Source organism: Phasianus colchicus, chromosome Z (assembly GCF_987193195.1).
Source record: "Phasianus colchicus chromosome Z, bPhaCol1.hap1.1, whole genome shotgun sequence".
Lineage (NCBI taxonomy): Eukaryota > Metazoa > Chordata > Aves > Galliformes > Phasianidae > Phasianus > Phasianus colchicus.
The window spans coordinates 83872296-83884681 of NC_143476.1; the positions used below are offsets into that span (position 1 = coordinate 83872296).

Consider the following 12386-nt stretch of genomic DNA (forward strand, 5'->3'; position numbering starts at 1 on the left):
CTGCCAGTAAGAGGGACAGATAAGTAAGTGTGAAGCGATCAGCAAGATCACGGCTTTGGAAATTGGTGATTGCTTGATATCAGTAATCACAGTTTGATGTCATTTGTGGCATCTTTCGAAGGACAGCCCTGAGTGCGAAATTGTAGTACACACATAAGCTCATTGCTTCAGAAGGACTAGTTTTACACATCTTGAGGAAATTACGAGCAAAACTGTTTTGGAGGAACATGAGGGCACGTAAATGAGATGTTGAATTTTGAACAAGTGGAGATAGGGCAGGAAAGAGTTGCAAGAATGTCTGTGGAGGTGGAAGAAAAACAGTCTTGCAGTGAGAGGCTTAGAAATCTGTTCAACTCATCAAATAGAAGTTTGTGATTTAACTGATTGCAGTGTGTAAGTACCTTCCCAGGAAGAAAATACAAGGTGCAAAAGGCTCTTCAATCACATGGAGAAAGGCACACAAGAGCCAGCAGCTGGAAATTAAGGTCAGACAGATTCCAACAACAATTCAGGCACAGATTTGTGGCTGAAAATGTGACCAGACAATCAGTCAAAATCCCAGAGATGTGGTAACTTCTGGGACGTGGTGATTTCATCACATCTCTGGAACGAGGGATGTCTTTCTCTAAGATGGTCTGTTCAAATCAATGTGACTCCTGACAAGAGTGGGGCATGACAGATAAACTGTAGGTTTTTTCCAGAATTACTTGGCTGAAAAAGGGTGTTTAAATGCCTTATGCTGTATCTCATTTCCTTTCATTCCACAACTATTGCTGTATCTGCTAAGCTTTTTATTATATCCTCTCTACAACCTTAATTCTGGGATCTGCATTACTCTCCATTTGTCTCGTCTAGATACTATGGGATATTTGTGTTTGTGATGTTTGCCATTCCAGCATCAGTAATTACCTCACATTCCTGTCCGTCATTTCAAAGCACAGACTGTTGCTCCTCATGCATTTTCCACACCTGTGGTTAAGATCTATACAGAGCAGCTCCTGTTTTATTCCCATACCCGCAGGAACCTCTTACAGAAGGAAGCTTACGCTGTGCTCCCTTTTAGGAATATTTTACTCCTCTCTGTGCTTGTTAAATATGTTTCTGGTCATGAATCTAGCATCTTTTTCAGCAGCAGAGCCTCATCTTCTCTTAAGCTGAGGCAACCTGGTATCAGGAGCATGAACACATCTCCTGAGAGGTATTCTTGCTGGCTCCAGCCGAAGGTAAATGCATCCAGACTTAAAGCTGAAAGAGGGGCTCAAATGGTCCCAGGAAACAGTGGATACTAGGTGCTGGGAATCCAAGAAGCAAGAAGACAAGGCAATGGGGGTTCCTCTTCATGTTGTTTTGTTACAAACAAAGGTAAGGCCAAGAAGAAAGGTTGGCCTGATTCTGACATTGCAGTGGGTTAGGGAGATAGCTGAATGTGCCACCTGCTTACACACAGGTCTTGTGCAAATTGATGTTTGGATCAAGTTGCTCCTGTGGCCTGTGCCTGTGGGATGGGAAGAAATGGGCAGGCATGATGAAAGGTCTGAAGGAAAGGCCCTAAAGAGAAATAATGGGGACATGCCTGCCTGCAAGAATTTGGAAGGAAACAGAAGGTAATTTAGTGTCCCCTTATGGTTTCGCTGGGAGGAAAGGAATGAAATCCAGCAAGAAAAATTACATATCAACATCAGGAAATGCCTTCTGTCACAGGGATGCATTAGCCTGAGGAATTGCCTCCTTGGTCATGGCATGAGAATATGGTTGTGCAAGACAGAGACCACAGGCCCTGTGAGCTCAGAGAGAAAAGGAAGAAAAAATAGGTTATCAGAAGTCATCAACATGGATTCACACAGAAGAAGTCATGATTGGCCAACCTGGTAGCCTTCTATGATGTCATGACCACCGGAGTATGTGGGGGAGAGCAATGGATGTTGTGTACTTTGACTTCAGCAAGGTGTTTGACACTGTCCCCACAACAGCCATGTGAGTAAGCTTAGGAGGTGTAGGACAGACAGATAATAGATTGATAACTGGCTGACTGGCAGAGCTCAGAGGAATGTGAGGGTGACAGACAATGGAACAGGTTTGAGTTATCTCAGCACTGCCATCATCCACACACATCTGTGCTCTTGGGTGCTGTGTATACTTCCAGGACCCCGAGGATCTCTCTCTGCACAGACTGATGTCTTATTCCCCATAATGCTCCTCCAATGTGATTACCCCTGCATAGCAACTCATCTCACCTGCTCTGACACCACTGGTGATGGAGACAGACAAGAGGGAGACGGTTCCCCAGAGACCCCAGGACCCCTTACACATTGATGTCCTCACCAGTGCCTCTGCACCATGGTGGGTACCAAGGACAGGATGTCACAGCTAACAGGTCATGCCGTGGGTAACAAAATCTCCAAGCCCTGCTGTGACCTCCCGGTCCCTCTATTTTCCCCGCCTGCTTTCTCCTGCAGATGTTGGCTGTAGGGCTTCGTGTCTTTCCTTTGTCATTCATCACTTACTAAAGCAGCCTTTTGGACTTGTTTTGGCCAGAGGTGACCGTGCCTCCAGTGTAGACCTGGGGACTGCCATCTGGCTACTGCTACCACCATTTTGCCAGCAGGTATATCTTTCCCAAAGAAGGCCTGTTGATGGCCGGTCTCTTATCTCCTTTTTCTTCTTTGCAGCCTCTTCTCTCGTCCCTGCTTTCCCTGGAGTGTTGTGTTGTTGCCATAGTTACTCCTTTATCTCTAAAGATAGGGTTTTTTTTCCAAGTGCAGGCTGAAATTCCTGAGTTTACTCTCCATAGAGAACTGTCTTCCATCTGAAGTAGCACTAATTGAGCATGCAATGCTATGCAGTTAAATTACACTGTAATTTATTCACTGTTAAATGATTTAAACAGTTGCTCAGGAACACAGTGGACAAGAATCACTCCCCTCTTTCCACCCTCTTCACCTTGTCAATATGTTGTAGCCATCCGAGCATCACCTCCTGTGAGAAACAGTGCAGTGGTGTTTCACAGTCAGATATTCTGAGTAGCTGACAGCTTGTGGAAACTCATGTAAGAACCTGTAATTGTAGCCTGATTGCTCCTTGGAGCAGTTCACACCTGCTTGGCTGATATCAAACCCAGATGAATGCGGTGATGTCCAGGGCATCACTAGCATCCTGCAGGGAGATGTGTGAATTTAGGCTGTAGGAATGAGATCTGGGTGCTTGAGTCCCTTTGCCAAGTACCTTTTCTTTCTTGGAAAGAGGACTTAAGAGCAGACAGTTTGTCCCGTTTGGAACCCGTTGCCAAATTCTATTGTGCTGGACATTTCTTCACTCCTAGCCTACATTACATATTGCTTTCCCAGCCTGAAAAATGACCCCTAGTGCCTTGCAATAGCAGGTCCCTTACATTTCTACTTCTCTGTGATAAGGAAGCATAGGTTGCCCCTAAGCAAATAGGAAATATTTTCTTTCCCTTTTATTTTTTCTTTAATGAAATACAATATTGATGAAAAATGCAAAGGCTTCACTCTGTAAATGCGCAATTGATAAGTTCTAACCTTTCAGAAAGGCTTCTCGCTGTCTTTTCAGACTGAAGTTATTTGGCAAAATTGATAAAAATATCAGAACAACCTCCATCAGTTCAAGCTGTATTTCTGGAAGGAAAAGAAGAAAAAGTTTCAAAAGAAAAAAGTTATCTATTTCAACTCAGAATGGAGGCAATTTTGGTATTGTGTAAGAGACTCCAGGAGACATGCATTCTCCTAAATAAAAAAGGAAGGATCAAAGTTACAGAGACAAGATCAGCTTCCCTTTCTTTTTTTCCTTCTTTCTTTAATATTTGAGAAGTAGAGTTATCTGGGACTTCTTCAAGCTGAAGACTAATTGAGGACAAGGAGCTGTAGCCCTGTAGAGCTGAAAGCTCTCTGCCCCGACCAGCAAATTAGGACTCTGTGTTACACCTAACATATGACTGAGGAGAGGTAAGACAGGAGTTCAGCCACTCTAAAACACGTCATGCACAAGGTGTCTGGGGACAGATTTCTTCTGCCTTTTCCAAGGATACAACGCACAAAGCTAGAAGGAAAGGGTGCTTGAGCTCTTCCCTCAGAGGTACAGGCACCAACAGCATTCCAACCCTCCTCCCAAACCTTATAACTACCTTCCACTGAAAGAGTATTCCATGGGAAATGAATGATTTATGGGAGGCAGAAAAGTCTTACACTGGGGACAAAACTCATTTTTGGGAAGAGGAAGAAAAAGAAAAGTAAGAAGTAAAAGAGGAAGAGCACTTTGATAAAGTTGAAATGCTTCTTTTGGGTCTTCTGAACTGCAATCTTTCTGATTGAATCTTCCTCTTTCAAAAAGCAAAATGCTGAGAAACCAAGTGCAAAAAAGAAAAGGAAAGAAAAAAATGCAGAAACAGAAGCAGAATCCTTTGACTGATTCCCACATCTTCCCTTTTCCCCTGCTGTTTTTCTTTAAGAAGGCAGATAATTCTCTCTGCCTTTTGTTCCATTCTGTAACAGAAGCCTTAGACTTAGCCCAGGTCCCTCCACCATTTCCTCCCTCCTGGGAACAACCTCTGCAGTGTTAAACCTGAAGCCCTGGGCACCTTCTGATCCTCTAGCTGCCCCAGATGGCCCTCCTAGCCCAAGGTGAGCTGTGATAAAAAAGAGGCAGGGGGCTGATTCAAAACCTTGGATATTCTGAACTGTGCAGGAAGAGAAAACACTGGCCAGGTGCCTTTCAGAGCCCTGAATTTCACTGCTTTGCTCATGTTGGGAGATGCATAGCAGCAATAGTAGCAGCAGTAGCTGTGGCAGGTCTGCACGCTCAGGAGCCCATGCCATGTGTGTCCACTCCGTCAAGACACCAGCATCCCTGCAGTCAGCTCTCCCTCCTTCCTGGCATGGTTCTCAGTGTTGCTTCTTCACCATCGGCACCAGCCTGCTGATAAGGCACTTTTACAAGCAGTGGGTCAGATGGATTGCATTAGAGCTGCCAGGAGGTGGGGGAAGGACCACTTTTTTGCTACCATCCTGCTTCATGAACTGGACTGAGGAGTATCTCATCTCTTCTGCTGCATTTGGGAGCCCTTTGAGGCCATGCTTTTCACTCCAAACGGCTTTGATCCTTGAGGTGTCTCCATCACGCAGAAGGCATAGGATCACAGAATCATAGAATGGCTTGTGTTGGAAGGGACCTCAAATGTTACCTATTTCCAAACCCTCATTGTGGGCTGGTTGCCACAGTGCTGCTGGTTATCATACAAAGTTATCACATGCATATAAATACATACGAGAATCTTGGCTGAGAATTAGCTTTCGACAAGCAAAACATTTTGTTTCCTTTGCTTCTTTTTCAATCTTGCTTTGACAATGTGACTGAAAAATGTAGTGCAGGAGGCTGCAGGGATCAGGACTTCAAAATGGAGAGGAGGATTAGCAGGAGGGGGGAACTCTGGGTCTTTTTCAAGCATGTGAGCATGGAAGCCCAGCCCTGGCAGAACAGATGTTGTAACTTATCGCATTTATGGTGGAAACTTGAGGACCAAGAGGGAATTGAAAGAGCAAATAGTTAACAGTCTAAACCCAAATAAGTGGAAATATATAACGTGTATCTGAAGGCTGGCGGCAGTTGATCGGTCTAGGGGAACAGCGGGGGGTGGGAAGGAGCAATTAAAGAGCAGGAGGAAGAGGAGGAGAAGGTGGGTACAGCAGAGGAGCCAAGGAATTCCTACAAACTGACAGGGGTAAACCTGCAGGATCTCTCATTAAAATGAGCTGCCCTCCTAGCAGATCAAAGCACAACATGCATGTTATCTGTCTTCTCAAAATGACGCAGTGAGCTGAAGGCAAGGTTACAGGGCACAGAGCATTCCTCTAATTAACTGCCCCAAATTTTGTTATCTCAGTTGCTATGTCCTTCCAGAACACTGGGAAAAGGCAGAAGACAGAGCCCTGAAGTGAAAGTTAACAACACAAGCGGAAACCCCAGAAAACTGCAATAGAGTCCAGTGCCTGCACTGCATGAGACCGTGGAGAGGAGAAGCACATATCCTTGCATATCCACACGCTGTCTTACTGACAGCATAGAGTAGCTACACTCTCAAGGTTCTGCTTGCTGTTTGCCACCTCTTTCTCCTTCTTAAACATTTTTGTTTTCATGATGAATTGTTTCCCAGCTAAGCTATTACTTATCAGAGTGCTGGTTAGCTTCTTTATCAGTGGTGCTTGTCTATGGGAGGCTGAATTCTCTGAGAGGCTGCAGCATGGGGCTGGGCAAAAGGGATGGGTAGAGCAGGGGTCAGGAGATGAAACCACCTCTGGCAAAGCAAAGCACAAACAATTGCAGAACCGAGGGAGCCTGCATTTAAGTGCTGGTATGATCCTGTCAGTCCCAGTCAGTGGTGTGCTCAGATTGCGTGCTCTACCTTATGATAAGGAGAGAACGCATTGTGGAGCTTTAATAAACGTTGTAGCTCATAACACTGCTTACTGAAGTCTTTCATCTTCACTCTAATTAATGCATGCTAATTTCCTTGCCGGTTGGATACATCAATTTGGAGTCTAAAATAGAATCCTAGTTTGTTTGCGAAGTTCAGTGTGTTGCAAAATATAGCCTTCGTACCAGAAAATAATTGCAAACAGTGAAAGATCCGAAGGGGGTCTTTCAGGTTGCCCATGAGGCGCTGCACAGCATTGTGCAGGCATGTACCAAGCACTCAGATCCCACTGGCAGTCCCATCCAATACCTATAATTCTACTCCACCCTACATCACTTATTCTTTAATCAATATGAAGATAGGATAATCTGTGTTCTTTCACCCCAAGTCACTCCTGAAATTCATGATTAAAGGCTGCTTCGTCAGAAGTTAAGCTTCAGAAGTGTGGGATGGACAATGAGGTGGATTGATACCTGGCTTACTGGCAGAGCTCTGAGGGATGTGACCAGTGGTGTGACCAGAGGAATGTCACTACAGCTGTTCCTCAGGGGTCAGCGCAACATCTTCGTCGATGACTTGGGTAAAGGGATAGTATGCACTCTCAGCAAGTCTGCTGATGATACAAAACCAGGAGGAGTGGCTGACACACCAGAAGGCTGTGCTGCCATTGAGTGAGACCTGGACAGGCTGAGAGGAACCTGATGAGATTCAACAAAATCAAGAGTAGGTCCTGCACCTGGTGAGGAATAACCACATGCATCAGTACAGGCTGGAGCTGACCTGCTGGAGAGGAGCTCTGTGGAGAATGACCTGGGTGTTCTGGTAGATGACAGGTTGACCATGAGCCAGCAGTATACCAAGAAGGCCAATGGGATCCTGGTGTGCATTAAAAAGAGCATGGCCAGCAGACTGAGGAAGGTGATCCTCCCCCTATGCTCTGCCCTGGTGAGTCCACATTTGGAGTACTGTGCCCAGTTCTGAGCTCCCCAGTTCAAGCAAGACAGGGAACTACTGCAGAGAGTCCAGTGGAGAGCCACAGAGATGGCTGTGGTACTGGAGCATCTCCTGTATGAGGAAAGGCTGAGAGACTTGGAGCTCTAAAGGGCACCCCAGGGAGGTTGTGGAGTCTCCTTCTCTGGAGATATTCAAAACTCACCTGGATGTTTTCCTCTGCAGCATACTGTAGGGAACCTGCTTTAGCAGGGGATGAACATGGTGATCTCTAGAGGTCCCATCCAAGCCCTACAGTTCTGTGATTTTGTGAAGATGTCATTTCTTTGGACTGGAATGTGGAGGTTTGGGAACATCAGAGTTCAACAAGTTCCTGTTTCAGGGCACAGGCCCTGAGGGCCTGGGGAAACAATGCAAAGGGAATGGCCTTCAGACTGCAGACAGCTTTTCTTCTCCTCTATGAAAAACAAAAGCTCATTTCTGCTGTCGGTTCTGGGATGTGAGGTCACATCTGTGAGATCTGGAAAGGAGGCAGGGAGCCATCAGTCACCCCTCTCCAAAACCAGCCTTTTCCAGCCTTTCTTGGCAGATATTTATTCTTGACCAATTCCCCAGAACAAAAAGTTTGCTTCTCTCCAGGCCGTCAGCAAACACTTGATTCTTGTCTCCTTGATTTACTTGTAGCTCACTTGAAACCTCCTTCCTGCAGTTCAGACCTGTTCTCTCTTTCTTGCACGTGGGCTGCAGGTCAACCTTTACAGCCTTCTCTCCCTGAGTCATGTTGGAGTGACACAGGTAGGTGCACAAGAGCAGCAGACACCCAAGAGCCTGCACACCCACACATATGCTCCCAAACACATCTTCACAAGCATCTTCACATCACCGTCAGCAGTGCAGGACTGAGAGCTGTCAGAGAGATAACCCACTCTTCCCACAGCCTCTGTGCAATGGGCTGTGCAGCCCTCGTCGGTGATGCCCTCAGCATTCAAGAGGGAAAATATTCAGTAAAAGCTGTTTCAAAGTCTCCCTGCTCCATGCCTTCCTGTGTGCCCTGCTGACCAGCAAAAGGACCACAGCAAACACACGGGCATGGCAATGCCTTGAGTGGATTCCAGGGGATGGGAGGAAATCTTGCTAGAAACGTCGCGTGCAAAGAGGTACTGCAGGTTCCAGCTGGTTTGAATTTTCTCCGCGTTTATAGAAAATAAATTGATACTTTATTACCTAATCAAAGTAGCTGCTCATGCATTTTCACCTCCCCTTCCCTCTTCAAATTTAGCACGGTTGTTTCAGATGCTAATATAGAGCATGCGAGAGAACAAGGGAGCCTTTCTGTGGGATTTTTTAAAGACATCTTGGAGGATGCTTAATAAAGAGGCTGCATGGGGTGGTGTCTGGGTCAAGAGCTCAACAATCAGGATCTTTGGATTTCTTCCCAGCTCTGGCAGAACTCCAAAGCAAATGCTCTGATACTCCTTGACTCAGTTTACCCCTCTACAGCATCATCTGTTTCCAAGGCCAGATTTCAGCAAATGTGGTGGGGAACAAGAGTTTTGTTTTGCTGTCATCGTCAACTTGATAAAAGGAAAGGAGGGAAGTGCATGGTGAGCTCTAGTTTTGCTCGCAGATCCCACTGGTGACTGTGTGACACTGGTGAAGATTTAGGGGAATGTGTTCTCTTCCCATACAGGCAGATGTGGTGGAAAGTAGTTTATTTTTTTTTTACTTCTAGTAGCATTTTCAGCAGGCAATTCCCCACTCTATTTGGAACAGCTGTACACTTTCATGTGGAAAAAAAAACAACTCTGACAAATTAAGGAATAAACATTTCTACCTAATAATAATAATAATAATAATAATAATAATAATAATAATAATAATAATAATTTTGTCAAAAAACAAGTTTGCGTAAAAGCCGACATAAACCATGGGTTTTGTCGGCCAGCATGAGTGGAGACCCAACAGCAGGCATTTTTGTAAACAGCTGCGTCCTTGTCCACGCACTGCAGGAGTAGGAGGTGGCACCAGCCTGGGAGCAGTGCCCTGTGCCACCAGCTCCGTGCTCACAGCCTGCCATGAACAGCTGCAGGCATTGTGTGGGCCCACCAAGTGTCTGTCCCTGAAAGACAATTTAGCAAATGTCTGTCTGGATTTTATAGGGAAAAAGTCGTGAGTTATCAGCATGCAGGAGAAGGAAAACCTGCAGCAGCTCTGAAAAGGAGCTTTGAGAGGAGTCAGACCAGGCACCCATGTCTTCATCTCCCACTGCAGCATAGAGTTTAGCTAGCTGGATGCCCCACAAAGTAGCTGTGTGTGGGGGTACTCAGGTAAAACTCAGGAAATGTACTGAAAAAGAGCACTTCTTACAGCCTGGGATGCTTCCCTGACCATGTCTGCAGACGATACAGCCCCAGTACAATGAGTTGTCCTGATGATGAGTTGGAACAAGCTTACGGGAAACATTAAACATTTAAGAAACTATGAAAATCCCTATGCATTCATGCAATTTCAGTCCTATGGAGTATATACACCAAGGAGACACCATTACAGCCCTTTCACACAGAGTAAAATTGAAGTAATGAGAGCCATGAGATCTGATGAAGCCGGGTGTCTTAACCAGGGAGGCTCTGGAGTCACCGTTCCTGGAGCTGTCCAAGAACTGTGGAGATGTGGCACTGAGGGACATGGTCAGCGGGTTGGGAATGGACTAGATGATCTTAGGGGTCTTTTCCAACCTTAATGATTCTACGATTCTAACCGGCAACATGTGCTGATGGCCAGATCCCAGCTCCATCCAGATCTCAAGCTTCCATGGCTCAGCATGGCAGACCAGAGTTGGGTCTTGAAAAGGTGGACTGGGCATGAAGGGACAGAGGACAGGCAGAAGGCCTTTCCTGAGGGCCAGGAGAAGACCAAGGTATGCAATTAACAAAACAAACAAAAAAAACCAACAGCCTTTGCAGTTCCTTAATCACTCCAGGTTTCTTTCCCTATCCATTGGGCGTATGAAGCAAGCCAAACACTTCCAACAGTCAGCTGAGCTTTGTGTTTCATCTCACGTTGAATTTGCTGTCTGGAGACTTTTGTTTTGCTTTCATTTATTCCAGAGTCCTGGCCTTAGCCACAGAGCGGGATTTTTCCAGTAGATTCCTGTGTGGCAGGGGAAGAGGAACACAGCCGGTGACTCAGCTTCATACTAACAAGGAGAAATTAAAACCTAACGTTGCTTCATACAACCAAATGCAGTGAAACAGGCCCTTGATCTAATCAGTGCTTTCTAAAGGTATTAAATGCCAATCTATTTTAAAATGCATTTTGCTGTGATTTAATGAGGGCAACGGGGAAAAATCAATTGGTCGTGTAATTTGGAATTTCAATAATATAAACAATAAATGCTAATTAGGAACATTCTTATTAATGTCATAAAATTCTTGGACAGATTGCCATCACGTAATTAAAGTTTGGTGAAGATGCTTGGAGCATTTGAAAATTGACAGAAGTGGCAAGTGGATGCTGTTGGAGCACAGACAAGGAGTGGTGGTACCCACTGTATTAAATACTGCGTGGTCTCCATTATCCCAGGACAGGAGTCTGCTTTCCTGGCATATATCTAAAAATCACTGGTCTGGAGGTGAGCTGTCATCTGGTTTTGAGGACAAGCAGCACCTTCTGGTGCAGATCTAACTATAGGTGGTGGGAAGTCCCGTTGCTAAGATAAAATCTCTGCTCTTACTGTGTAAGGGAGATGAGATCTGATGTATAATATTCACTTCTAGTGTCTAAAGGTAGGTGAGATTTTATGTGAGATTATTGCAGTAATGCATTGGCACAGGCTGCCCAGGGAAATGGTGGAGTCACTTAAGGTGCTGAAGAAACAGGCAGTTGTGGCACTGAGTGTCATGGCTTAGTGGGCATGATGGGATGAGTTGGACTTGGCAGATGGTTGAGCAGCTGGAGCTGATGATCGCAGTGGTCTTTTCCAATCTTAATGATTTGATGATTCTATGAATTACTGATTTCCTTCTGAAACACAGTGGCAAAACATCTCAGATGAATAGATACCTCCTCACCAAGACTGTGCACAGTTGCAGCAAAGACCTTCTTGGAAGGAGAGGGACTGAGTGGACTTTCTGTAAGAAGATCCCAGCCCCTTGGTTCAGAAATTTCTACATGCAGCAGCAGAATAGGGCCTTCATCAGTCCGTACAGAACAAGATGAGCACAACTTGAGCAGAATCTTCATGCAGTTGATCTGAGACACTGCGGTGTGAATGTCTCGGGGAAGCTAAGAAAAAATCTCACACTTGATGAGAGCGAGCACAGCTCCAGCTCCCTCTCATCGTAGATTTTCCTAGCACCTGCTCTTGCCTAATGCAAGTGGAAGACTAACCATCAACAAAGTATGATGAAAAAAACATACAGACAGCAGGATTTATTGTTTCAAAATTTTAAACAGTGGAGGTCCTCTTCCAACTGACTTCTGTGTTCCTCTGAAAGTAGTTATTTTTCAGTCTTCCTTCATGACCCATGACTAACTCGAACACTAAATCCAACCCCAACCCTACACCTAAGCCTAAACCTAAACCTAACACTAAATCTAACCCTAACCCTTGTCCTAACCTCAACCCTCACCTTAATCATAATCTTACTCCCAGCTCCAGCACTACATTTAACCCTAACCCTTTTTCCCTTTTCTACTTTTTTTTTAGTTCTTCAGATTGAAAGAAAAGAAGCAGATAAACTGAAAAAAATACCAAGACTGACTAAGCCAGGATTTAAAAAAAAATTTTTTTCTTTTTTTCCTTAATTAGGCACTGCCAATAAAAATCTTACAACAGCTTTTGGAAAGTTTTAGGAAATAACACAGTGTTCAAAAGCTTGAATTTTACCTCTCTGTGCAAAATTCAGTTCTCAGGCAGATCTCCCAGTGCTGTCACCACAGCAGCTCCCCTCCTGCCAGAAGTGGTATTCCCTCACTCATTCTCCAGCACCCACAGGTGTGTGTGCAG

The 12386-nt window shown here is 45.1% G+C and overlaps 1 long non-coding RNA gene across 2 annotated transcripts; it reads left to right on the forward strand.

Moving 5' to 3' along the window:
• The first annotated feature begins 770 nt into the window (after positions 1-770).
• LOC149913148 (uncharacterized) lies at positions 771-4440 on the forward strand. 2 transcript variants are annotated; one of them, XR_016461753.1, is made up of 3 exons: positions 771-1974; positions 2536-2605; positions 3571-4440. It is a non-coding gene; the product is annotated as an uncharacterized LOC149913148 (long non-coding RNA). The 2 variants fall into 2 exon arrangements; XR_016461752.1 differs by lacking the exon at positions 3571-4440 and adding an exon at positions 2144-2340 and having other exon boundaries at positions 2457-2543.
• The last annotated feature ends 7946 nt before the right edge of the window (positions 4441-12386 follow it).